A 25593-nucleotide genomic window follows, 5' to 3' on the forward strand; every position below is an offset into this window, starting at 1 on the left:
TTTATTCCTCAGAAAAGCCGTTATGAGTTGAAAGCTTCTTTCAATATTGTCTTGTGCCTGAAAAGCAGAACTATAATGCAATACAAGTTAAAAGACACCATTCTGTCCTTCTACAGGACCTTAGTTAGACCGCATCTGGAGTACTGCATCCAATTTTATCACTTCACATGATGGGTGATATAGTGGCCTTGGCAAAGGTTCAGAAAATAGCTGCGGGAATGATCCCCAGTATAAAGTACCATCGTTACTCAGATAGGCTTAAAGAGCAGAGTATATCTACTTTACAACAACAACAACAACTAGCATTTATATAACGCCTTTAACATAGCAAAACGTCCCAAGGCACTGAACAAGAGTGTTATCAATAAAAACATTTTTGGGACTGAGCCATAGAAAGAGATATCAGGACAGATGTCCAAAAGCTTGGTCAAAGCAGTAGGTTTTAAGGAATATCTTAAAGGAGGAGAAAGGTAGAGAGGCGGAGAGGTTTAGGCAGGGAATTCCAGAGCTTAGGGGCAAGGCAACTGAAATCACGGCCACCAATGGGAATACGCAAGAGGCCAGAATTGGAAGAGCGCAGCAATCTCAATCTCAATCTCTTGTAGGGCTGGAGGAGCTTACAGGAGTGGAGAGGCCATGGAGGAATTTGAAAACAAGGATGAGGATTTTAAAATTGAGGTTTTATTGGACTGGAAGTCAGCAAGCACAGGGGTGATGGGTGAATGAGACTTGGTGCAAGTTAAGATATGGGTTTTAGATGAGCAAAAGTTTAAGTAGAGTGGAAAATATGAGGCCAGCCAGGAGAGTATTGGATTAGTCAAGTCTAGAGGTAACAAGGACATGGATGAGGGTTTCAGCAGTAGATCAGCTGAGGCAGTGTCTGAGTCGGGCGATGTTACGGAAATGGAAGTAGGCAGACTTGATTATGGCATGATATATAGTCAAGGCTCATCTCAGAGTCAAACACAACACCAAGGTTGCAAACGGTCTGACTCAACTTTAAACAGTTACCTGGGACGGAAATGGTGGTCAGGGAACAGAGTTTGTGGCAGCGACCAAAGACAATGGCTTCAGTCTTCACAATATGTATTTGGAGGAAATTTCTGTTCATTCAATATTGGATGTCGGACAAGCAGTGTGACAAATCAGAGACAGTGGAAGGGTTAAGAAAGGTGGTGGTGAGATAGAGCTGAGTGTTGCCAGCGTACATGTGGAACCTGATGTGTTTTCAGCTGATATCGCCAAGGGGCAAAGCAAAGGCGTTTGCCACTGGCCCTGAAGTAAGCTTTGCCCAAAGATCTTGCGATCTCTGTGGTGAGAACTTTGCGTAATTAAAATCAGTGGAAGTTAATGGTGATTCCCAGCGAAGAACTGCTATGATGCCAACAAGCTGTCTAAGCTGCCAATCAAAACGCAGAATTCTCACAGACAGCGAACCCGGAAGTGGGTAAGCTCCTAAAATTCAACCTTTTTAAAAATGTTAGGGAGAGTGAAAGACATGGGGGAAAAAACTAACCGGAAATAAAAAATTAACAATCTCTCGGCTAGATTTTCGCCAACCTTGCGACCGGGTTTTCGCCACGATTTGACCCTCCGTGGCAAAAACCCGGTCGATGGGATCCTCGGACCCCTCTTTGCGACAGTGCTTCCACATACAGCCGGGGAGAGGTACGCCGACGTGCAGCAACGCAAATTGTGTTTGCGTCACACTTTTGGTTCTCTCGGGACCCATTGCCACGCCCAGAATACAGACAGGGTCGAACCTGTTGGTAAAGCCCTTCCAGCAGCGGTAAGTATGAAGACCAGCAAAAAGGTAAGTTAAAGTTTTTATTTTAAAATTATTTTGCAGCAATTTAGTACATAAGTGTTTTTTGAATGTTTTGTGAACGTTTTTTTTTGCAATTTTTTTGTTGTTGTTTCCCCCCCCCTCCCAAGGCCTCTTGCGCAGCGCGACCAGCCTCGGACTAAAGTTGCCAAAACTCGCGGTTTGCGCCGCGAATCCTCACGCAACACCAACTTTACCGATGGTAAAGGCCGAAAGTTAGTCTGAAAACGGTAGCGCAGCGAAAACGGTAATTTGGGCGTAAAATTACCATTTTTGCAAAAGCCCAGTATTCCTTAAAGATTTTAAATTTTATTAAAATAGATTAATTTCACATTGCACAAAATTAAAATTCGTTTTTCAGGGCCATAACCTTTGTTTAGCAGTCAATATGCTGTTAAAGCCCCAGTTACACCTAACCCAAAAGGGTCTAACTTTTAACGGGGAATTTAACAGTGTAATTACTGAGGAAGAGCCGAAGTTTTCATCAGTTTCCATGATTTGAGAGATTACCCTATTTGCCGGCTCTGTGTGGGGGTGGGGGCACAGTGCAGCCTGTGGAGGAGCAGTGAATGATGGACCACAACTTCAGGATTTCCGCATTCGGCTGCGCATAGGCTAAATCCCGAAGTTGCGGGCAGTTTCAAAGGCGCAATGACGGTGAACGTTGCCAGTTCGCTGCCATCAGGACTGCAAATTCCAGAGCAATATAATTGCCGTGCAAACTTTTGCACTGATAACATACAAGCATTCTGTTCAAATATCTTCAATAAAATTCGACTAAACTTTCTAACTTTGATGTAAAACGTGCTTTTAGAAAGTGACATGTAAACGAGATTCTGGGCATCAATGATACTGCAATGTTATATGCCAAATATAAGTGGTTTCCCTTAGGTGTTTTCGACGCACCCCCATGTTACACTAGTCCTCGACCTGGGAGTGATTACTGTACTGAACAGATGAATGAGTCACGGACAAATATTTTGGTCTCAACTGGCAATGCTTATTAAAGCTAAACACACACGTGTACCCAGTAAAACCACACACCCTGGTGTGTAAAACAAACAAATGCAGTACAATACACAGTGTGTCCTGTCTAACAGCCCCCTAACGCAAAGTATGCCAACGCCTAAAACACCTCTCCTGTAAACCCCTAGGAATTTGGTTGGGAGAGCGCACGATGCCCCCTCACACCGTGGCTGTGATCTTAAAAGATGTGTGTGCAGAAATGCTCACCGATTTCACTGGCTTGCTCGCTGCTTCTTCCGATGAGAAGGTGTCTCTTCTTGTTTCTTCCTTACGTCACAATATGGAGGGTTGGATTCTTGTAGGGGTGAAGCAGTGGGGCAAGAGAGAGAGCTGTGTCCAAATAGCAAGCTTTTATCCCAAGTTCGTTTGCCTTTTCAGGCCGAATAAAGTTTGTTTCGAGGCTTCCTGTGGGTGTGTCTTCTGCTTTTACCCAATAAACTTCCTTGTTTTCGAGGCTTCCTGTGTTTGAGTCCAGTGATGGGTTTTTGCTTCCAGGCAGTCTGGGCTTAATGGCTCTCCATTGTTCTGGTAACTCATCCAGGTAATCACTAATTGACGAGGTCACCTTGCCTAACAATGGATTCCATTAGCCCACCTCCTGCCTTATGTTGGCCATTGTCATTCCAGATTCCCTGCCCATCATTCTAAGTCCAACATGAAGCCGCACCTGGGCCCCTCCCACAAGCATCTTCCAGCTTTCTTTCTGTGGTGAGAAAAATATTAAACGCAATGTCCAGACAATGACCAATTAATCCTTGGGGGTTCGATGCTTCCAGTCCTTACACAAGTGATGTGGTCATACTCCTAACTGAACCACAAAGCACACTATATCATATATTAAAACTAGAAAATCATTTCTGCATCGATTTGGTCCAATTTTGTACCTTTGGTGGCATTAAACTAACTTTCTTTCACTTAAGTAAAAGATCCATCACATTTCATAAGAGCTTCTTTGAACCCATGACAGAAGTGTGGTAACATGCCATCATGGGTAGTTTCATTTGTCTACAGCAACCTAGAGTTCTTAAAAGGTAGAAGAAATAATTGCAAAAAATACTTTAATTGCATTATATGCTTAGCAATTAAAATTGTGCAAAATGATACCATAATTCTCAAAGGTTTCCATGCAGTTGCTGCATGCTGTGTGGGGGTGGGAGGGGGAAATACAAGCATATCTTGTGATGGTTCTATAAGCGTAAGTGTTAAATTTAATTTGCTTCAGTGTGGTTTTACTTACTGAGTTGACACCATTTTAAACCCTTTTATGGTTCCCTCTTGGGCTGTGGTACTTTTTTTTGTCTTATTTTTAGTTTAGTACCACACAAATTTCAGTTAATCTGTGTTTACCAATGCTAACAGTGAGCTTGTGGACTGAATGGCATCTACTGACTCGGGGCACACTGTTGTACAGAGTTCAATGCAATGATGTACCAGTTATCAACATCATCACTGCTGAATAATTCTATCACATATAAGTCAGCGCTGTAACTTTTACAGCTATTAAAAATGTATTTAAAAGGCAGGCAAGCAAATAATAGCAACTGCTACATGACAAAAGTTCAAAAAATAATTGTTTGGATGTGAAACATAGAAAGTTACAGTGCAGAAGGAGGCCATTTCGAGCCATCGTGTCCATGCCAGCCGACAAAGAGCCACACGGCTCTCAGTCGGCAGCCCTGAAGGTTACATATAAACCTATGAACAATGAACAATGGCGGAAAGGCAAAGAGCACCAACCAGTCTGCCTCACACAACTTCGACACCCCTTATACTGAAACATTCTACACTCCACCCCAACCGGAGCCATGTGATCAACTGGGAGAGGCAAAACCCAGATAAAAACCCAGGCCAATTTAGGGAGAAAAAAATCGGGGAAAATTCCTCTCCGATCCATCCAGGCGATTGAAACTACTCCAGGAGATCACCTTGGCCGTATTCGATTCCCTGCAGTACTTACCATTATATCTGCGCCGGCCAACAAAAGGTTATCTAGTCTAATCCCAATTACCAGCTCTAAGTCCGTAACTCTGCAGGTTACGGCACTTTAAGTGCCCATCCAACCATCTCTTAAGTGGTAAGGGTTTCTGCAACCACCACTCTTCCAGGCAGTGAGTTCCAGATCCCCACAACTCTCTGCGTAAAGAAGCCCCTCCTCAAATCCCCTCTAAACCTTTTACCAACCACCTTAAAACTATGCCCCCTCGTAATAATGCCCCTCCACCAATGGAAATAGGCTTTTACTATCCACTATGTTCAGGCCCCTCAATATTTTGTACACCTCAATGAGGTCTACTCTCAACGCTGTAAGACGTCCTGAGGATGTGATAAGTTGCAGTATAAATTCAAGTTTGTTCTTTACAATCACCTAGAAAAACAGTTTTCAGTGCTTTTTTGTCACTTGAAGTAAACTAAGTATTAGTTGTGAACAGTTAAAGTAGCCATGTTGTATTTGTCTGTATTTCATTAAATTGTTATGTTGAATAGACATTTTAGTAATTTACTAAATGATTCAATTATGCATCCATATAAAGTTGGTCATTGTAATAATTATTTGATTCATATCCAAGTATGTACATCTTTGTGGTTGAAATATTACTTTTTATTAGATCCGTTTACCTCAGGAGTTTACATTTTAACATGTGAAAATAATAAAACTGGAACAATTGTGCTTAGTTTTGATGCCAGAAGCAATTACACACAGTTTGTGCAGCAAAACTGAGAAAGAAGTAAATGCACAGAACTACTTAACTAATCAATGTCACTCAAACTGTCTGAAAACATGGTTCAATGTTGGAAAATTTTTAAAAGGTAAACGTGGTTCAATAAAAAAGTAAATTTGTTTTCTCAATTCTGCATCTCATTCCTCATTAATTCTTTTGATACACAGCACATGTTTGTATTTTATCAGGACTTCTTCACCAAAACCAAAGCACTATCAGTGTATTGGCCAACTACATGATTATATATCCATCTGCTGAGATGAGATAATTTTAATATTCTGATACTGTACAATAATTTAGTTCAACCAAGATTGCTTTGTTAGTCAACCCACCAAAACCCACCCACTGAATTGTGGCACTTTGGGGTTAAACAGCAGATGGAGTTCAGGCCAAAAGACATTCTACTAAATGCGAGGAGAAGGAGCTAACAGGTCTTAGTCTACCTCAGTGTCCGGTCTGTTGCAGTGATTATGTTTAACCTATTGGGTATTAGAAAGTTTGTACTTAAAATAGTGTGCACCAGAAAAGATTTTAAAAATTCGGATTTTGGGTTGCAGAGTTTTCATTTACTGCTGCCCTTTTATTTCACCAAAAGATGCATTATCATGTTTTTTTTTCCACCGTGAACATGGAGCCACATTTTTGCTGCCTGTTCACATCTGGGGAAGGCAGAGCTTCACACACGCATAGCCAAACACATACCAGCTTCTGAGAGCCAAAGATATTTCTGCAAATTGAAACAAGCTCTAAAAAAGAATTTTCCTTTTAAAAATGACTTAATTGGGGTTGCAGAAAATTTCTGTTTAAGATACCAGGCAGAAACTAGTAAGTTCAAGTTATTCAGGTTGATTTAACTCTATGTGTTGCTGACAGGCACAGCATAGCTGAGGTATACTGGAGGATGCCGCAATTTTCCTATCCCAGGCCATTTGCTGGATGCACTCCTACCCCCAGGCCCATTCCTGGAAAGTAGGACAGGAAATTTGGAAATTCTCTAACTAAGTTCAGTTGAAAATTCTGCACTATATTCTGTTGGATGTTAAACAATTCTGCTTTGACTGTCACAAAATAGAGTTAGATTTCCAATCCTCCCAACTCCATATCATTAGGGAAAATTGCTGCATAATTATATTTATCAAGACATTTAACAATATGCATCAGGCATCAATATAATAATAATGTAGGAAGTGTAATACAACACTTAAAGCTTTCTTCATTGCATTCATAAAGTTCCCTTGATCAGTGCTCAAGCTTTCCCCTTTGGATGTTCCAGGTTATGCAGTTATCCTTTTCAGTAGACCCTTTTATCAGATACGCTAAGTTCTACTGAATCCATCGCGAATAGAATAGTTATCAGTGAGAAATTGTGTAGGCAGCTTCTTTTCTGAGCCAGCATGACTGCAAACAAAATTGTGCATCACATGTTTGAATTGAGCAAAAAAACTCAATCTTTCTAGAAACGTTTCTAGTTTACAATATGCTAGGATTCCTTTGTTTGTGAGGGCTTATTTTTGGAAGGAAAAGCATGAACAACATGCCATCTTATATGTTGCTATCCCAAGTAACATCAATGACTTAATTATAAATGGAAGCTTAGACAGGCTAAATGGGCTTAAAACAAATACATGTGCTCGACCTCCACTCCTCGCTGTGCTCGACCTCCCTTTAGCCACCACATGCTTCACCTTTGGATCCCGCATTCACACACAGGCATCTTCCACCCTTCAATATTAAGTTCGGGACCTGGAACATCAGGACCCTCATGGACAAATCCAACAGCGACAGGCTGGAACTCCGCACCGCCATAGTTGCCCAGGAACTTAGACGCTTCGATGTCGCCATCGCCACCCTAAACGAGACCCGGCAGGTAGGGGAAGGCCAGCTCAAGGAACAAGGTGGAGGTTACACATTCTTCTGGAAAGACAAACCAGAGAAAGAACGCCGCCTCCACAGAGTCGGTTTCGCTATCAAGAATGAGCTGGTCGACCGCCTCAGAGACTCCACCTGCGGGATTAGTGAGCATCTCATGACTCTCCGACTCACCCTATCCCAGAACCAATGCACCACAGTCATCAGTGCGTATGCCCCAACACTCGATGCAACAGATGAGACGAAAGAGGGATTTTACTCCAGCCTCTCAAAATCCCTGTACTGCGTCCCTACAGATGACAAACTGATCCTCCTCGGCGACTTCAACGCCAGGGTCGGCAAGGACACAGACCTCTGGGGAGGTGTGATCGGCAGAGAGGGGGTAAGGAAAACCAATTCCAGCGGTACTCTGCTCCTGACAAAATGCCTAGAGCATGACCTTGTCATCACTAACACCTTGTTCTGCCAGAGGAACAAATACAAGGCATCGTGGCAACACCCTCGCTCCAAACACTGGCACCTGCTCGACTATGTCATCGTTTGAACCAGGGATCGCAAGGATGTACGCATCACCCGCGCCATGACAGGAGCTGACGACTGCTGGATGGGCCGCCGAATCCGTTCCATCATAAACATCAACATAGCCCCAAAGCGGTGATGACAACAGAAGCAGTGCCGTAAAAAAGTCAATGCTGGGGCACTCAAAGACCCAGCTAAGAGAGCCCTATACAGTCAGCGCCTGGCATGCCTTGATGACCCCAAGACACAGAATGCCCACAGCGCTTGGTCTGCCCTCCAGACCACCATAACCAATGCCTGCGAAGTGACATTCGGTTACTCAACCAGGAAACACCAGGACTGGTTTGATGAAAATGACCAGGAGATCCAAGAGCTAATAAATCGCAAGCGCAGGACATTTCTGAGTCTAAAACAACAACTCAACTTGGGAGCAGCAAAGCAGCATTCCAGATGGTTTACGGCTGAGGTCCAACAAAAAACCCGCGACCTGAACAATAGATGGTGAATGGAGAAAGCACAGGAGATTCAGCAGCTGGCCGATGGCCATGGTGTGCGAGGATTCTTCACCACAGTCAAGGCCACCTATGGCCCAAGGCCCCACCCCACTGCTGGCCAAGAATGGGGAGACACTCATCAAGGACACCGAGGAAGTCAGGACCTGCTGGAAGGAGCACTTCAAAGATCTCCTGAACCGAGACTCTGTCTTTGACTCAAGTGTCCTCGACTCCATTCCGCAGCATGCTACCCGCCACCATCTCAGCAAAACCCCAGCCCTGCACGAGGTAGAAAAGGCCATCCACCAGCTCAAGAACAACAAGGCAACGGGAGCGGATGGAATCCCCGCTGAGGCACTAAAGTATGGCGGAGAGGCACTATTGGCATGAATGCATGACCTCATCTCTCTCATCTGGAAGGAAGAGAGCATGCCGGGAGATCTCAGAGATGCAGTAATCGTGACCATCTTTAAAAAGGGGGACATGTCCGACTGTGGCAGTGACAGAGGAATCTCCCTGTTATCAGCCACTGGGAAATCATCGCTAGAATCATCCTCAACCGTCTTCTCCCTGTGGCTGAGGAGCTCCTCCCGGAGTCACAGTGCGGATTTCGTGCTCTACGGGGTAAAACGTGTTGTGTATCTGTAAAGCATGCACTCCCATGTTCCGCCACCAGGGAGCGCATCCCCTGAAGTCCCAAGGGATCCCAGCATCCCTTGGGAGCACTGTATATAAGCTGGCCCCTAAGGCCTGTTCCTCACTCTGGAGTGTCTTAATAAAGACTGAGGTCACTGTTACTTTAACCTCCCTGTGTGCAATCTCATCTGTGTTAGGAACACAATAACTAGCGACGAGTATACAAATCCAATGCAAAGATGCAGCAAACTGTGGGCATCCTGGAGAAGTTCTTGGAGGGTGAGGACTGGGAAGCCTATGTCGAATGGCTAGACCAGTACTTTGTAGCCAATGAGCTGGACGGAGAAGGAAGCGCTGCAAAAAGGAGAGCGGTCCTCCTCACGGTCTGCGGGGCACATGAGGAATCTTCTGGCTCCGGTGAAACCCACAGATCAGTCATATGCGGAGCTATGTACACTGGTTCGGGAGCATCTTAACCCGAGGGAGAGCATGCTGATGGCGAGGTATCGGTTCTACATGTGCCAGCGATCTGAAGGTCAGGAAGTGGCAAGCTACGTCGCCGAGCTAAGGCGACTTGCAGGACAATGTGAGTTTGATGGTTACCTGGAGCAAATGCTCAGAGACTTTTTTGTACTGGGCATTGGCCACGAGACCATCCTACGAAAACGTTTGACTGTAGAGACACCGACCCTCAGTAAGTCCATTGCGATAGCACAGGCGTTTATGTCCACCAGTGATAACACCAAACAAATCTCTCAGCACACAAGTGCTAGCAATGTTCATAAATTAACTGGAATTGTGTTTGCGAGCAGAAATGTACAGGGCAGAAACCACGAGTCTGCAACTGCCAGCAGGCCTCAGATGACTCAGAGTCTGCAACAAAGGATGAATGCAAGGCAATCACACCTTGTTGGCGTTGTGGAGGCTTCCATTCAGCCTATTCATGCCGCTTCAAAGGGTATGTTTGCAAGAGCTGCAGAACAATGGGGCGCCTCCAACGAGATTGCAGATGAGCTGCAAGCTCTGCAAAACCTGCTAATCACCACGTGGCAGAGGAAGATCGGTCCATGGTGGATCAAAGCAATTTCGAGCTTCAGAGAGAGGAGGCAGATGCTGAAGTACACGGGGTGCACATATTTTTGACGAAATGTCCACCTATAATACTAAATGTAAAATTGAATGGATTACCCGTAGCCATGGAACTGGACACTGGCGCTAGCCAATCCACCATGAGTAAAAAGATGTTTGAGAGACTGTGGTGCAACAAGGCACTCAGACCAGCCCTGAGCCCCATCCACACGAAACTGAGAACATACACCAAAGAGCTCATCACTGTCCTGGGCAGCGCCATGCTCAAGGTCACCTGTGAGGGCACGGTGCACGAACTGCCACTCTGGATTGTCCCGGCCGATGGCCCCACACTGCTTGGTCGGAGCTGGCTGGGCAAAATCCGCTGGAACTGGGATGACATCCTAGCGCTATCACATGTCGATGAGGCCTCATGTATCCAGGTTCTTAATAAATTTCCTTCCCTTTTTAAGCCAGGCATTGGAAACTTTTCCGGGGCGAAGGTGCGGATCCACTTGGTTCCAGAGGCATGACCTATTCACCACAAGGCCCGAGCGGTACCTCACATGATGAGGGAGAGAGTGGAAATCGAGCAGGACCGGCTGTAATGCGAGGGCATCATTTCCGCAGTGGAATTCAGCGAGTGGACCAGCCCGATTGTTCCAGTGCTCAAAAGTGATGGCACGGTCAGGATTTGCGGCGATTATAAAGTAACTATTAATCGTTTCTCGCTACAGGACCAATACCCGCTACCTAAGGCAGACGACCTATTTGCAACGCTGGCAGGAGGCAAGACGTTCACCAAGCTCGACTTGACTTCAGCCTACATGACGCAGGAGCTGGAGGAGTCTTCGAAGGGCCTCACCTGCATCAACACGCACAAGGGACTGTTCATCTACAACAGGTGCCCGTTTGGAATTCAGTCAACTGCAGCAATCTTCCAGAGAAACATGGAGAGCCTACTCAAGTCGGTACCACGCACGGTGGTTTTTCAGGATGACATATTGGTCATGAGTCGGGACACCGTCGAGCACCTACAAAACCTGGAGGAGGTCCTCCAGCGACTGGATCACGTAGGGCTGTGGCTGAAGAGGTCGAAATGTGTCTTTATGGCAATAGAAGTGGAGTTTTTGGGGAGAAAGATCACGGCGGATGGCATTCGGCCCACAGACACCAAGACAGAGGCTATCAGGAATGCGCCCAGGCCACAGAATATCACGGAGCTGCGGTCATTCCTGGGACTCCTCAACTATTTTGGTAACTTCCTACCGGTGTTAAGCACCCTCTTAGAGCCCCTACATGTGTTATTGCATAAAGGTGAGAACTGGGTATGGGGAAAAAAACAAGTAATTGCTTTTGAGAAAGCCAGAAACATTTTATGCACAACAAGCTGCTTGTATTGTATAACCCGTGCAAAAGACTTGTGCTACCATGTGATGCGTCGTCGTACGGAGTCGGGTGTGTATTACAACAAGCTAACATTGTGGGGAAGTTGCAACCTGTCGCCTGTGCCTCCAGGAGCTAGTCTAAGGCCGAGAGGGCCTATAGCATGATTGAGAAAGAGGCATTAGCGTATGTGTTCGGTGTAAAGAAAATGCATCAGTACCTGTTTGGCCTCAAATTTGAGCTGGAAACCGATCACAAGCCGCTCACATCCCTGTTCGCTGAAAACAAGGGGATAAATATTAATGCCTCAGCCCGCATACAAAGGTGGGCACTCGCGCTATCAGCGTATAACTATACCATCCGCCACAGGCCAGGCACCGAGAACTGTGCGGATGCTGTCAGTCGGCTACCATTGCCCACCACGGGAATGGAAATGGCGCAGCCTGCAAACTTATTGATGGTGGCACAGCCCGCAGACTTGTTGATGGTCATGGAAGCGTTTGAAAATTATAAATCACCTGTCACGGCCCACCAGATTAGGACTTGGACCAGCCAAGATCCTCTGCTGTCCCTAGTAAAAAACTGTGTACTGCATGGGAGCTGGGCCAGCATCCCCGTTGAAATGCAAGAGCTAATCAAGTCATTCCAGCGGCAAAAGGACGAGCTGTCCATTCAGGCAGACTGCCTGTTGTGGGGTAACCGCGTAGTGCTACCCAAAAAGGACAGGGAAACGTTCATCTCGGATCTCCACAGCACACACCTGGGTATCGTAATGATGAAAGCGATAGCCAAATCCCACGTGTGGTGGCCCGGTATCGACTCTGACTTTGACTCCTGTGTACAGCAATGCAGCATGTGTGCTCAGTTGAGCAACGCGCCCAGAGAGGCACCACTAAGTTTGTGGTCCTGGACCTCCAGATTATGGTCAAGGATCCATGTTGACTAAGCGGGCCCGTTTGTCGGTAAAATGTTCCTGGTGGTGGTGGATGCTTGTTCAAAATGGATTAAATGTGAAATAATGTCGGGAAGCACCGCCACCGCCACCATTGAAAACCTGAAGTCCATGTTTGCCACTCACGGCCTGCCTGAAATACTGGTCAGTGACAACGGGCCATGTTTCACCAGTGCCAAATTTAAAGAATTCATGAGCCGCAATGGGATCAAACATGTCACCTCGGCCCCGTTTAAACCAGCCTCCAATGAGCAGGCAGAGCGGGCAATACAAACAATGAAACAGAGCCTTAAACGAGTCACAGAAGGCTCACTCCAAACCCGCCTGTCCCGAGTACTGCTCAGCTACCGCACGAGACCCCACTCGCTCACAGAGGTGCCCCCGGCTGTGCTACTCATGAAAAGAACACTTAAGACCAGACTCTCGCTGGTTGACCCCAACCTGCATGATCAGGTAGAGATCAGGCGGCAGCAACAAAATGTAAACGATGGTCGCGCCACTGTGTCACGGGAAATTGATCTGAATGACCCTGTGTACGTGCTAAACTATGGACATGGTCCCAAGTGGATCGCGGGCATGGTGATAGCTAAAGAATGGAGTAGGGTGTTTGTAGTCAAACTATACAATGGACAAATCTGCAGAAAGCACCTGGACCAAATGAGATTGCGGTTCACAGACTGCCCTGAACAACCCACAGCAGACACCACCTTTTTCAAGCCCACAACACACACCCAAAGGATCAACGACACCACGCCGGACCAGGAAATCGAAACCATCACGCCCAACAGCCCAGAAAGGCCAGGCTCACCCAGCAGCCCTGCAGGGCCAACAACCCGCCAGCCCAGCGAGGGCACAGCCAACATACCAGAACAGACATTTGTACCGAGGCGGTCCACCAGGGAAAGAAAGGCTCCCGACTGCCTCACTGAGTAAATAGTTTTCACTTTGACTTTGGGGGGGAGTGATGTTGTGTATCTGTAAAGCATGCACTCCCATGATCCTCCACCAGGGAGCTTATCCCCTGAAGTCCCAAGGGATCCCAGCATCTATTGGGAGCACTGTATATAAGCCGGCCCCTAAGGCCTGTTCCTCACTCTGGAGTGTCTTAATAAAGACTGAGGTCACTGTTACTTTAACCTCCCTGTGTGCAGTCTCATCTGTGTTAGGAACACAATAAAACGGACATGATTTTTACAGCGCGATAGCTGCAAGAAAATACAGGGAACAATACCAACTCCTGTACCTGGCCTTCCATGACCTTACAAAGGCCTTTCACACTGTCAACCGCGAGGGACTATGGAGCATCCTCCTCCGTTTCGTCTGCCCCCAAAAGTTCCTCACCATCCTTTGCCTGCTCCACGACAACATGCAACCCGTGATCCTGACCAATGGATCTATCACAGACCCAATCCACATCCGGGCCCGGGTCAAGCAGGGCTGCGTCATTGTGCCAACCCTCTTCTCAATCTTCCTCGCTGCAATGCCCTACCTCACACTCAACAAGCTCCCCGCTGGAGTGGAACTAAACTACAAAGTGGGAACCTGTTCAACCTTCGTCGTCTCCAGACTAGATCCAAGACCGTCCCAACCTCTGTCGTCGAACTACAATATGATTGCACCTACGCACATTCAGAGACTGAACTCCAAGTCATAATCAGCATCTTCACTGAGGCATACGAAAGAATGGGCCTTGCACTAAACATCCGTAAGACAAAAGTCCTCCACCAACCTGACCCCGTCACACAGCACTGCCCCCCCAGTCATCAAAATCCACGGCGCGGCCCTGGACAATGTAGACCACTTTCCATACCTCGGGAGCCTATTATCAGCATCGACATCGATGACGAGATTCAACATCGCCTCCAGTGTGCCAGCATAGCCTTCAGCCGCCTGAGGAAAAGAGTGTTCGAAAATCAGGCCCTCAAATCTGCCATCAAGCTCATGGTTTACAGGGCTGTAGTGATTCTCGTCTTCCTGTATGGCTCAGAGACGTGGACCATATACAGTAGACACCTCAAATCGCTGGAGAAATGCCACCAACGATGTCTCTGCAAGATCCTGCAAATCCCCTGGGAGGACAGACGCACCAACGTTAGCATCCTCGATCAGGCCAACATCCCAAGCATTGAAGCATTAACCACATTCGACCAGTTCCATTGGGTGGGCCACATTGCTCTCATGCCTGACACAAGACTCCCAAAGCAAGCGCTCTACTCGGAACTCCTACACAGCAAGCCGAGCCCAAGTTGGGCAGGGGAAATGTTTCAAGGACACCCTCAAAGCCTCTTTGATAAAATGCAACATCCCTACTGACACCTGGGAGACGCTGGCCAAGAACCGCCCTAAGTGGAGGAAGCACATCTGGAAGGGCGTTGAACATCTCGAGTCTCGTCGCCGAGAGCATGCAGAAACCAAGTGCAGGCAGTGGAAGGAGCGTGCAGCAAACCAATCCCACCCACCCTTTCCTTCAACGACTATCTGTCCCACCTGTGACAGAGACGGTAATTTCCGTATTGGACTATTCAGTCACCTAAGAACTCACTGAGTGGAAGCAAGTCTTCGTCGATCTCGAGGGACTGCCTATGGTGATCCAGCATTGGTCTCATCAGTCACCTGAGAACTCATATTAGTGTGGAAGCAAGTCATCCTCGACTCCGAGGGAGTGCCTAAGAAGAAGAAGAGGAGGCAGTGCAGAGAAGAGCTACTAGGCTGATCTACAGTGGCGTTGCCATTGGGAAAGACTAGAGAAACATGGGCTGTTCAGCTTAGAAAAGAGGCATCTGAAAGGTGATCTTGTCGAGGTATATAAGATTGTTACATACTTTGATTAAACTGTGGAATTAGGAGTAGAACTAGGAGACGCATTCAAATTAGTAAAAGGTAACTTCGGAATTGATATCAGAAAATTCTTCTTCACACAAAGAGTGATCAACATGTCGAGTAAACTTCCAGATAGAGTATTATTTACAAAGTAATTGGATGCTATAGTGCAGACACTAGGATCTCTCCGGATCAATGAACTAAGATGGCCTGAATGGCCTTCCTCGTCCGTAATTATCTTGTCAGTTTCAAATTGTATTATTATCTATAGCCATATTTTCCTAAATATATTTGACTTGAGATGTTAAAAAGAACCTGGCCTAGTTAGTTTTTGGATGGAAGACCATTTAGACATACCAAATGCTGTAGAAGAGCTTCCTAATAACTCAGTGGCTGAATACACCACCTGATGTATTGAGCCATGATCACCCATACAAATAGTGGATTGAGATTTACGCTTCTCCTGATAGCAGTTTAATTGCTGTATCAAAACAGTTATTTCTTTGCAATGTACTGGTTCTGGCTTCTGGAGTATGTCACCTGCAATTTATCTGTTGTCCTCTTTCCTTCTTTGTTTATCTTCTAACTTTAGCTGCCACTGTGAGCACATTTATACTATACTTATTTTAACTGTCACAACTACTTTCAGAGTCTATGAACTGTGTCAATACAATCTAACATTTTTATTTCAAAGCATATTTCTCTTTCAATTTCCTGGACTTCTGAATTAAAATTTTAAAGAGGAAAAATGTACATTCTAAGCAAAAACCTCACTGTATATTTACCAAAAGTAAGACAAACTTTAAGCAATCTAGCCCACTTAATCCAGCAGGCAGCAGCTGCTTCTCTTGGAGGAAATAAGTGAAGAATGAACATAGAAGAGATGGGGAGAAACTGCAGCATAACAGGGGAGCCTGGTTAGAATGGATAGGAGACTGGTGAGAAATCAGGAGTAAAGAAAAATGAGGTAATGGCAGAGGCATCTGCATGGATGTTTTCAATCTTAGAGATGAAGACATCTAGAAACTCCTCACTTTTAGCATTGGAGGTAAGAGTGGAAAGGGTAGGGCAAATGGGTTTAAGGAGGTGGTTAGCTATTGAGAAAAGGAGTTTAAGATTTTCTTGCCCTCCAGGATGATCCTAGAGTAGTAGGTGGTTTTTGGTTGAAGACAGCAAGGCTGGCAATGCCTGATATTGTTAAGCCAGATTCATCACCATGACCAGACTCTCTGTATGACAGTTATGTTCAAATGCCTGGTCTTCTGATTCTCGGGAAAGAAGATCAGGAATTGACTGGGGAATGGCAGAGATGAGAGCTTTCAACCTCTGCGGCCACTTTCTCAGGCTGAACCACCCTGTTTGATCTTAAACTGAGTTTCAGACCCCATATTCTCTCCATCACAAAGATACTTAAATTTCAGCTCCACAATATGTCCTGGCTTCGTCCTTACCTCAGCCCTTCTACCACTGAAATCCTCATGCATGCCTATATCACATTCAAAATCACCAATTTCAACGTTCTCCTTACAGGACTCATGTCTTCCATCTTACATAATTTTTGATGCATGTATTCTATCTCACAGTACATTCTGCTCGCCCATTTCCCCTTGTCCTCACTAACTTACATTGGCTCCCTATTCCCAATAACTTAAATTTAAAACTATTGTCCTTGTATTTTTGGAGTTTCCTAAATGCACGGCTGGGAACTGAAGGCTATTAAAGATTGTCCAATTTTTTTTTAATCGAGTGAAACATGATCCTGGGAATTATAGACATTGGCAGTGCAGAAAATGCTAAATGACATTTTATACATTACTGGCAAAGTTCTTTTTAATAAGTGTAATGTATGCATCTGTGAGTATGCTCACAGGTTTGTAGAGCTGTTGAGTTGTGAGTGGCTTAGCCAGGCACGTGATGTTCACAAGACTCAATAAAACCTCAGTCAGTTGGGTTTAGGGGATCCACGATGAGGCATGCGGTTGTGAGCCTGGTGGATGAACTGGTAATGTGTAATGTGATTGTTAAACCTTTGTTAATAAAGCAACTAGTTCTTAATAGCAATGTGTTGCTATGAATGTTTAAGCAAAGAACCCATGAAGCAAATACATTACAATATGGAAATGTTAATTTAAATAAGGAATACCAGCATGATTTTAAAAAGAATGATCATATCTCAAATCTGTTGGTATTTTTTGAGGAAGTAGCTGAGTTAATTGATGGCAATTTAGTTGACATAATTTACTTAGATTTTCATATTTTTGAAAAGATTATACACGAGTCTTTCAACAAGACTAAGGCTCATGAAATTGATGGTAAATTAGTGAATTGATTAAAATCTGTTCTAGCAATAGAAAGTAGAAGGTGATGATAAATGGGTAAAACTCTAGCCAGAGGGCAGTGACTAATAGAGCTCCACAGAAATCCATGATTGATTCTCTGCTGCTAATATTTGGAGAAAGGTATTTCTTCGTGTTATAAATCTATCTGGTGACAACCAATTATATCACTAGGTGACAAATATGGGATTTTTTTTATTTGTACTCTGGATATGGGTGACCCTAGCAAGGCCGCATTGCCCATCACCAGTTGCTTGAGAAAGTGCTGTGGACCTACTCTTTGAATTTCTGTAATCCTTGTGGTGATGATGCTTCAAAAATGGTGGTGGTGGAATTCCAGGTAGGGAATTCCAGGATATTACAACAGCGATGACAAAGTAATGGCAATATTTTGTCCAGGTTAATATCTATGACCTGCAGGGGAACATGAGGGTGATGGTGTTCCCACAACATTGCTGATCTTGTCCCTCTTGGGATTCTTGAGTGTTGTTGCAGCTGTACCAATCCAGGTGAATGGTGAGTATTCCATCACTCCTGAATTGAGCTTTATAGATGGTCGAGATGCTTAGAGGGGTGACCAAGTGAGGCATGCACTGCAGATACCCAGCTTGTAGCCATGTGTTAATGTTTTTGGTCCAATTAAGCTTCTGATCAATAGTTAAGGTTTGATGACGGAGTACTCCATGATGGTGCTGCATTAAATATTAAGGGCAAGATAACTGGCCTTGCTTTACCTTTGAAGTTAGAAAAGGAGAAATATTACAGAATCGTGGGATTGAGTAGGATCTAGTATATATGGTTGGTACATGGTCTGTGGAAGGAAGAGCCTTGAGACAAAGAGACCTTTTCTCATTCATGCATTCTTATGTTCTTTTGACTCTTCAAATGAACAGACTATAACTGGGTGTCAAATGGGCAGGTATATATACCCCAGTCAAATAGGCAGGGTGTGTATACGCCAGTCAAATGGGCAGGTGTGTATACGCCAGTCAAATGGGCAGGTGTGTATACCCCAGTCAAATAGGCAGGTGTGTATACCCCAGTCACATGGGCAGGTGTGTATACCCCAGTCAAATGGGCAGGTGTGTATACCCCAATCAAATGGGCAGGTGTGTATACCCCAGTCAAATAGGCAGGTGTGTATACCCCAGTCACATGGGCAGGTGTGTATACCCCAGTCAAATGGGCAGGTGTGTATACCCCAGTCACATGGGCAGGTGTGTATACCCCAGTCAAATAGGCAGGTGTGTATACCCCAGTCAAATAGGCAGGTGTGTATACGCCAGTCACATGGGCAGGTGTGTATACCCCAGTCAAATAGGCAGGTGTGTATACCCCAGTCAAATAGGCAGGTGTGTATACCCCAGTCAAATAGGCAGGTGTGTATACCCCAGTCACATGGGCAGGTGTGTATACCCCAGTCAAATGGGCAGGTGTGTATACCCCAGTCAAATAGGCAGGTGTGTATACCCCAGTCACATTGGCAGGTGTGTATACCCCAGTCAAATAGGCAGGTGTGTATACCCCAGTCACATGGGCAGGTGTGTATATGCCAGTCAAATGGGCAGGTGTGTATACGCCAGTCAAATAGGCAGGTGTGTATACCCCAGTCAAATGGGCAGGTGTGTATACCCCAGTCAAATAGGCAGGTGTGTATACGCCAGTCACATGGGCAGGTGTGTATACCCCAGTCACATGGGCAGGTGTGTATACCCCAGTCAAATAGGCAGGTGTGTATACCCCAGTCAAATGGACAGGGTGTATACCCCAGTCAAATGGACAGGTGTGTATACCCCAGTCAAATAGGCAGGTGTGCATACCCCAGTCAAATGGACAGGTGTGTATATCCCAGTCACATGGGCAGGTGTGTATACCCCAGTCAAATGGACAGGTGTGTATACCCCAGTCAAATGGACAGGTGTGTATACCCCAGTCACATGGGCAGGTGTGTATACCCCAGTCACATGGGCAGGTGTGTATACCCCAGTCAAATAGGCAGGTGTGTATACCCCAGTCAAATGGGCAGGTGTGTATACCCCAATGAATCAAAAAGGATAATTCCCATTCTGCTTATGGGGATTCCATTTACGTACGGATAGTAGCATAATAGGAATCACATAAAAAATACATTTTCACACAACCAAAATAAAAATAAATCATCATGTTTAAAATTCATTAAAATACGATTTAATTAAACATTTAAAACAAAATTAATTTTTTGAAAAATTAACATTTTTAAAGGGGACTAAAATAACAAACTAATTAAAGAGGTTTTTGAATGTTTAAATGATTTAAAAAAATGTATTTTCATATTTATTTAAATCCTTACACTGGTAAAAGAAGGCCTTATAGCTTCTTTCACTAAATGCAATGTTTTTTGCACATTCGCTGGGCAGTAGTTGGCCAAATAGCCCATTGTATGATTGGTCAAGCTGAAACTTGACACATCCCAAGTTCTGGGTTTTCGCGCATGCGCATTGGATGCAGAAGGCCGGAACTTGCGGGACACTTACGACTGCGTATGTGGTCACAGAACCTGCAAAATCCGGGCCAATTTGATTTTAAGCAGACAGTTTGCTTTGACCCCTGTTCTAAACTGAAATCGTCATCCATATATGGTGCATCGACCAGGCTAACATCCCCAGCATTGAAGCACTGACCACACTTGATAAGCTCCGTTGGGTGGGCCACATTGTTCACATGCCCGACATAAGACTCCCAAAGCAAGCGCTCTACACGGCAAGCGAGCTCCAGGTGGGCAGAGGAAACGTTACAAGGACACCCTCAAAGCCTCCTTGATAAAGTGCAACATCCCCACCGACACCTGAGAATCCCTGGCCAAAGACCACCCTATGTGGAGGAAGAGCATCCAGGCAAGCGCTGGGCACCTCGAGTCTCGTCGCCGAGAGCATGCAGAAAACAAGCGCAGGTAGCAGAAGGAGCATGTGGCAAACCAGACTCCCCACCCACCCTTTCCTCCAACGACTGTCTGTCCAGAGACTGTAATTCCCATATTGGACTGTTCAGTCACCTGAGAACTCACTTTTAGAGTGGAAGCAAATCTTCCTCAATTTCGAGGGACTGCCTATGATGATGATGGTATGATGGTGCATGTATTTGCTGTCAAGACAATGAACAAATACAATTGCAATCAAAATTAGTCAACCCTCCATACATCACCTTGGGACTCTCACTTGCAAATGACAGCGGCCTTGTGCCATTGGAATGAATCTCCTCTCGCATTAAATTGCATTAATTCACACACTCTTCATTTTCACATCGTTAAAATGAAAACAGTTTTTAAACCAGTGCATCAATTTACTTCTGTTTTTGTCTTTTGGCACAACCCCGAATCAACTTGCTTCCTCAAATACAATTCCATAAATCACGCTGCTGTCAGGTCTCCAAAAACATTATTTTTCAGTCTAAGTGGCAGCCACATGAAGTAAGGCTTAAACTCAGCAAATTCATGATCACCATTGATTTTAATGGGCAGGAGCTATTATAATTATCTTTAAAACTGTTTTCAGCAAAGGTAATGGTTGATGCTAGAAATCATCATGCAAGTTGTTGTACAAGATATTCATTCATTCATAGACAGTCCCTCGGAATCGAGGAAGACTTGCTTCCGCTATAAAAATAAGTCCTAAGGTGGCTGAACAGTCCAATACGAGAACCACAGTCCCTGTCACAGGTGGGACAGATAGTTGTTGTGGGAAAGGGTGGGTGGGACAGGTTTACCGCACGCTCTTTCCGCTGCCTGCGCTTGATTTCTGCATGCTCTCGGCGATGAGACTCGAGGTGCTCAGCGCCCTCCCAGATGCACTTCCTCCACTTAGGGCGGTCTTTGGCCAGGGACTCCCAGGTGTCAGTGGGAATGTTGCACTTTATCAGGGAGGTTTTGAGGGTGTCCTTGTAACATTTCCTCTGCCCATCTTTGGCTCGTTTGCCGAGTAGAGCGCTTGCTTTGGGAGTCTTGTGTCTGGCATGTGAACAATGTGGCTTGCCCAGTGGAGCTGATCAAGTGTGGTCAGTGCTTCGATGCGGGGGATGTTGGCTTGGTCGAGGATGCTAACGTTGGTGCATCTGTCCTCCCAGGGAATTTGCAGGATCTTACGGAGACATCGTTGGTGGTATTTCTCCAGCGACTTGAGGTGTCTACTGTACATGGTCCATGTCTCTGAGCCATACAGGAGGGCGGGTATTACTACAGCCCTGTAGACCATGAGCTTGGTGGCAGATTTGAGGGCCTTGGCTTCAAACACTCTTTTCCTCAGGCGGCCGAAGTATAAACACTGATGAAAGATCCATATCCCCAAAATGGCTGCTGATCCAATAAAAATCTTCCACAATTTTCAGTTTATAAGGCTACTTTGTATTGTGTCTGTAAGCACTTTAGTAATGACTCCACGAGGTAAGGTATTGCACTTGAACTGTTGTGACCTTAGTCCATTTATTGCAGCTCCTGAATGAGGGTACAGGAAGGTGAGCTCCCTTTTATACTCGGTTACCTGCAGTGTGCAGGTGACCCCTAGGTCTCCACCAGTTGTACCCTCTGGTGGTACAGGCATAGTGTATACAGTGTGAAGATACATTCAGTGGTCTTATGTAACTGTACATTGAGTGTACAGGGTATATACATACACAACATCACTCCCCCCTAAGTCTTGTGCTACTGGCCTTTACGCTGTATGCTCTGGCCCTCGACTTGAGTGCCCAAAGCCCTTGCACTTTGTCTGTGCTTGGGAATGGCTCTCTCCCTGAGAAACCCCCAAGTCCTTATTGCCATGACATTGGGAAATGGTCAGCAGTGGATGGTTGGAGTTTGCAGTGGGGTTTGAGTGGGTTCTGGGTGTGATCCATGTGTGTCCATGGCTACATACATCCATTTCCCCCCCCCCCCCCAATACATAGACCATGTATGTGGCTCGACATCTGCATTTGCATACATGCACAGCGACCATCTTGATTTCAGGCGCTTCACCTCGTGGTGCAGGCGCCATCTTCTCTCTCTCCACGAGGTAGGCTGCGGTGATCCTTTTCTCCCCAGGTTCTGCCACGGAAGCCGGGAATTTACCTTCTGCACCGATCTTCTACCCTCGGAGTCCTGCCACTTGAGGCCGGAAGGTGACGTCTGGTCATCTCGCCGTTGGGTAGTGTGGTCTGTGTCATTGCCGCGCAGTCAAGTTGGATGGTAGGATCTTCAGGTGCTGTGATGGATCCAAATTTGGGGCTGCATAGGATGTCGATTGCCAGGGCCTGGAGGCTTTCCCAGCTCCAACAAATTTGGATTTGTTTCATCCATCTTCTTCCTAGCAGCAACGATCCACAAAGGTAGCTTGTGCATCGCGCTGCCGTAGGACACCTGGACATCCACACCGCCAACGACTGGGATGGTGTCGTTTGTGTAAGTGAGCAGCTTCACCTGGATCAGGAGCATTTTAGGTCATTGGGCAGGATTGTCCCAGAGTTTCTCGAAGGCCACCTGGTTCATCAGCGATTGGCTCGCCCCTGTGTCGACCTCCATCGAGACAGGAACACCGTTGATTTTGACTTCCATTTTCAACGGAGAACTCTTCAACGGTGGAGCAGATGAACACTCCGTACACCTCTTCCTGAGGCTGAGCTGCCTCCTGGACTCTCTCTTCATCTTCATCAGCGCTGGAGCCCGGGTGATCGGCCAATTCTTCAGCGACTCTGTGAGTAAAATTTCTTTTACACATTCGCTGGAGATGGCCTTTAGTGTTACAGCCTTTGCAAGTATAGTCTCTGTATCGGCACTGATGGGCTCTGTGATTTCCTCCACAGTGCCAGCATGGGGCTGGCCGGTTGGCCCCATGTGGCAGACTCAGGGTTGCGCGACTCGGGGTAGCAGTCTTGCCTCTAAAAGACGCCAGTCGGTTCACGGTACTTGCCGGGTTAGAGTCCTGGGGGTGAGTCATCATCCTCTTGTCATCGCATGCCGAGGCCATGAATGCCCGGCTGACGTTGATTGCCTTCTGCAGGTTGACCATGGTGTCCGCAGAGAGCAGCCTGTGGAGGAGGCCCTCGTGGCCGATTCTAATAACAAAGATGTCCCTCAGTGCTTCGGTGAGGTGGTCGCCAAAATCACACGATGCAGCCAATCGTCTCAGGTCTGCAGCATATTTTGCGATTTCTTGGCCTTCGGGCTGCCGGTGTCTGGCTGTGAGGATGCTCGCTTTAGGCTTGAGCTGTTCCTGTATCATCGTTACAAGCTCCGCGTACATTTTGGTTATCGTCTTCTCTGGGGCTAGCAAGTCCCTGACAAGGTCATAAACGGTGGGCCCACAACTGCTGAGCAGGATAACTCTGCGCTTATCAGCCAACGAGGTCGGTGTGTCTCCAGCCAGGTCGTTCGCGATGAAGTAGTGTTCGAGCCTTTCCACAAAGGCATCCCAATCTTCCCCCATCAGCGAATTGTTGAAAGTTGCCAAGGTTAGCCATTTTTCACGTGGAAATTCGTAATCTCGTCGCCAGTTATTATGTCTGTAAGCACTCTAGTAATGACTCCACGAGGTAAGGTATTGCACTTGAACTGTTGTGACCTTAGTCCATTTATTGCAGCTCCTGAATGAGGGTACAGGAAGGTGAGCTCCCTTTTATACTCGGTTACCTGCAGTGTGCAGGTGACCCCTAGGTCTCCACCAGTTGCACCCTTTGGTGGTGCAGGCATAGTGTATACAGTGTGAAGATACATTCAGTGGTCTTATATAACTGTATATTGAGTGTACAGGGTATATACATACACAACACTTTGATTCTGTAACTATTTTATACCATAAGACAAAACAAGCTAACAATTATAGTTTAATGCATCTGAAGCAGCATTCGAGCAATTTCATCCAAACAGGAAAAAGGCCAGGAAAAGATTCATCGAGCTTATCCCATCCAGGCATGGTGATACTTCTACACACCATCATCTCCATTCTCCTCATCCTCTCCCCCCCCCCCCCCCCCATTATCCCCCTCTGGGCAGCCGTCCTGTGAGAGGTGAAAAAACCTTAGAGACAACCTGATTGAATTGAGCGGTTTTGTGTATAAGCCCACTAGAAATACTCTGGTATTCCTTAAATGCACCCGATATTGCATAATTATTGAGCAGCCGATACTCCATCAAAGAAGTGGCCTCTCAAATATCAGATGGATCATTTTGTGATCTTTGTGTGACATTGTTAGGCTTGAAAGAGTTGATTCTAATCCTGTGTTCTGTAGTTGCTTTTCCTCCTCTGCTACATTGGGATTTCAGATTATTACATTTCACTGAAATACAGGAAAAACGTTGTTACTTCAAAGCATTGTTCAGCAGCATTGGCTCCTAAATGTTTTTTTTTTCACCTTTGATCCATCGTGATAATCTTACTTGAAACTGACATCTGCCTTATTACAGACAGATCATACATTAGTTCAATCCCAGTTCTACAATCATCTGGATATCTTATTTTGTTGCAAGCGGGGATGGTACTTCTAGGTTTTTCTTCATTAAAAAAAGTGCAGTTGAGGTAGATATAACATAAAAGCATCTTAACAGTTTACCTCTGCAGATCTCTCTATTGGCATCTTGCCAGGTTAAAAATCTTCAAAAAGATTGTTTTTATTTGTAAAATATGACTCATACTGTTCTTTAAAATGTAATATACTGAAGCCTAATGCTAACTTTGAAAAGCTATTTCATGGAATTTAAGAAAAATGAATGGTGTTCTGTCCTCAGTTGAATTTTCCATTTTGATTTCCAGTTTTTCACACATAGCTAACACACAGAGCTGTCTGTCTGAGCTTCCATACCCTGAGGAAGTACTGTGGTAACATGATATATGGAACAGCACAGTGATTCTTTTCACAGAGCTGGTAGGCAATGGTTAATGTTATGAATGTAAAATTCATCTCCTCGTCTAATGCTGCCAGCCACTTATGGCAGTGTGAC

Source organism: Pristiophorus japonicus, chromosome 13 (genome assembly GCF_044704955.1).
Source record: "Pristiophorus japonicus isolate sPriJap1 chromosome 13, sPriJap1.hap1, whole genome shotgun sequence".
Taxonomy (NCBI): domain Eukaryota; kingdom Metazoa; phylum Chordata; class Chondrichthyes; family Pristiophoridae; genus Pristiophorus; species Pristiophorus japonicus.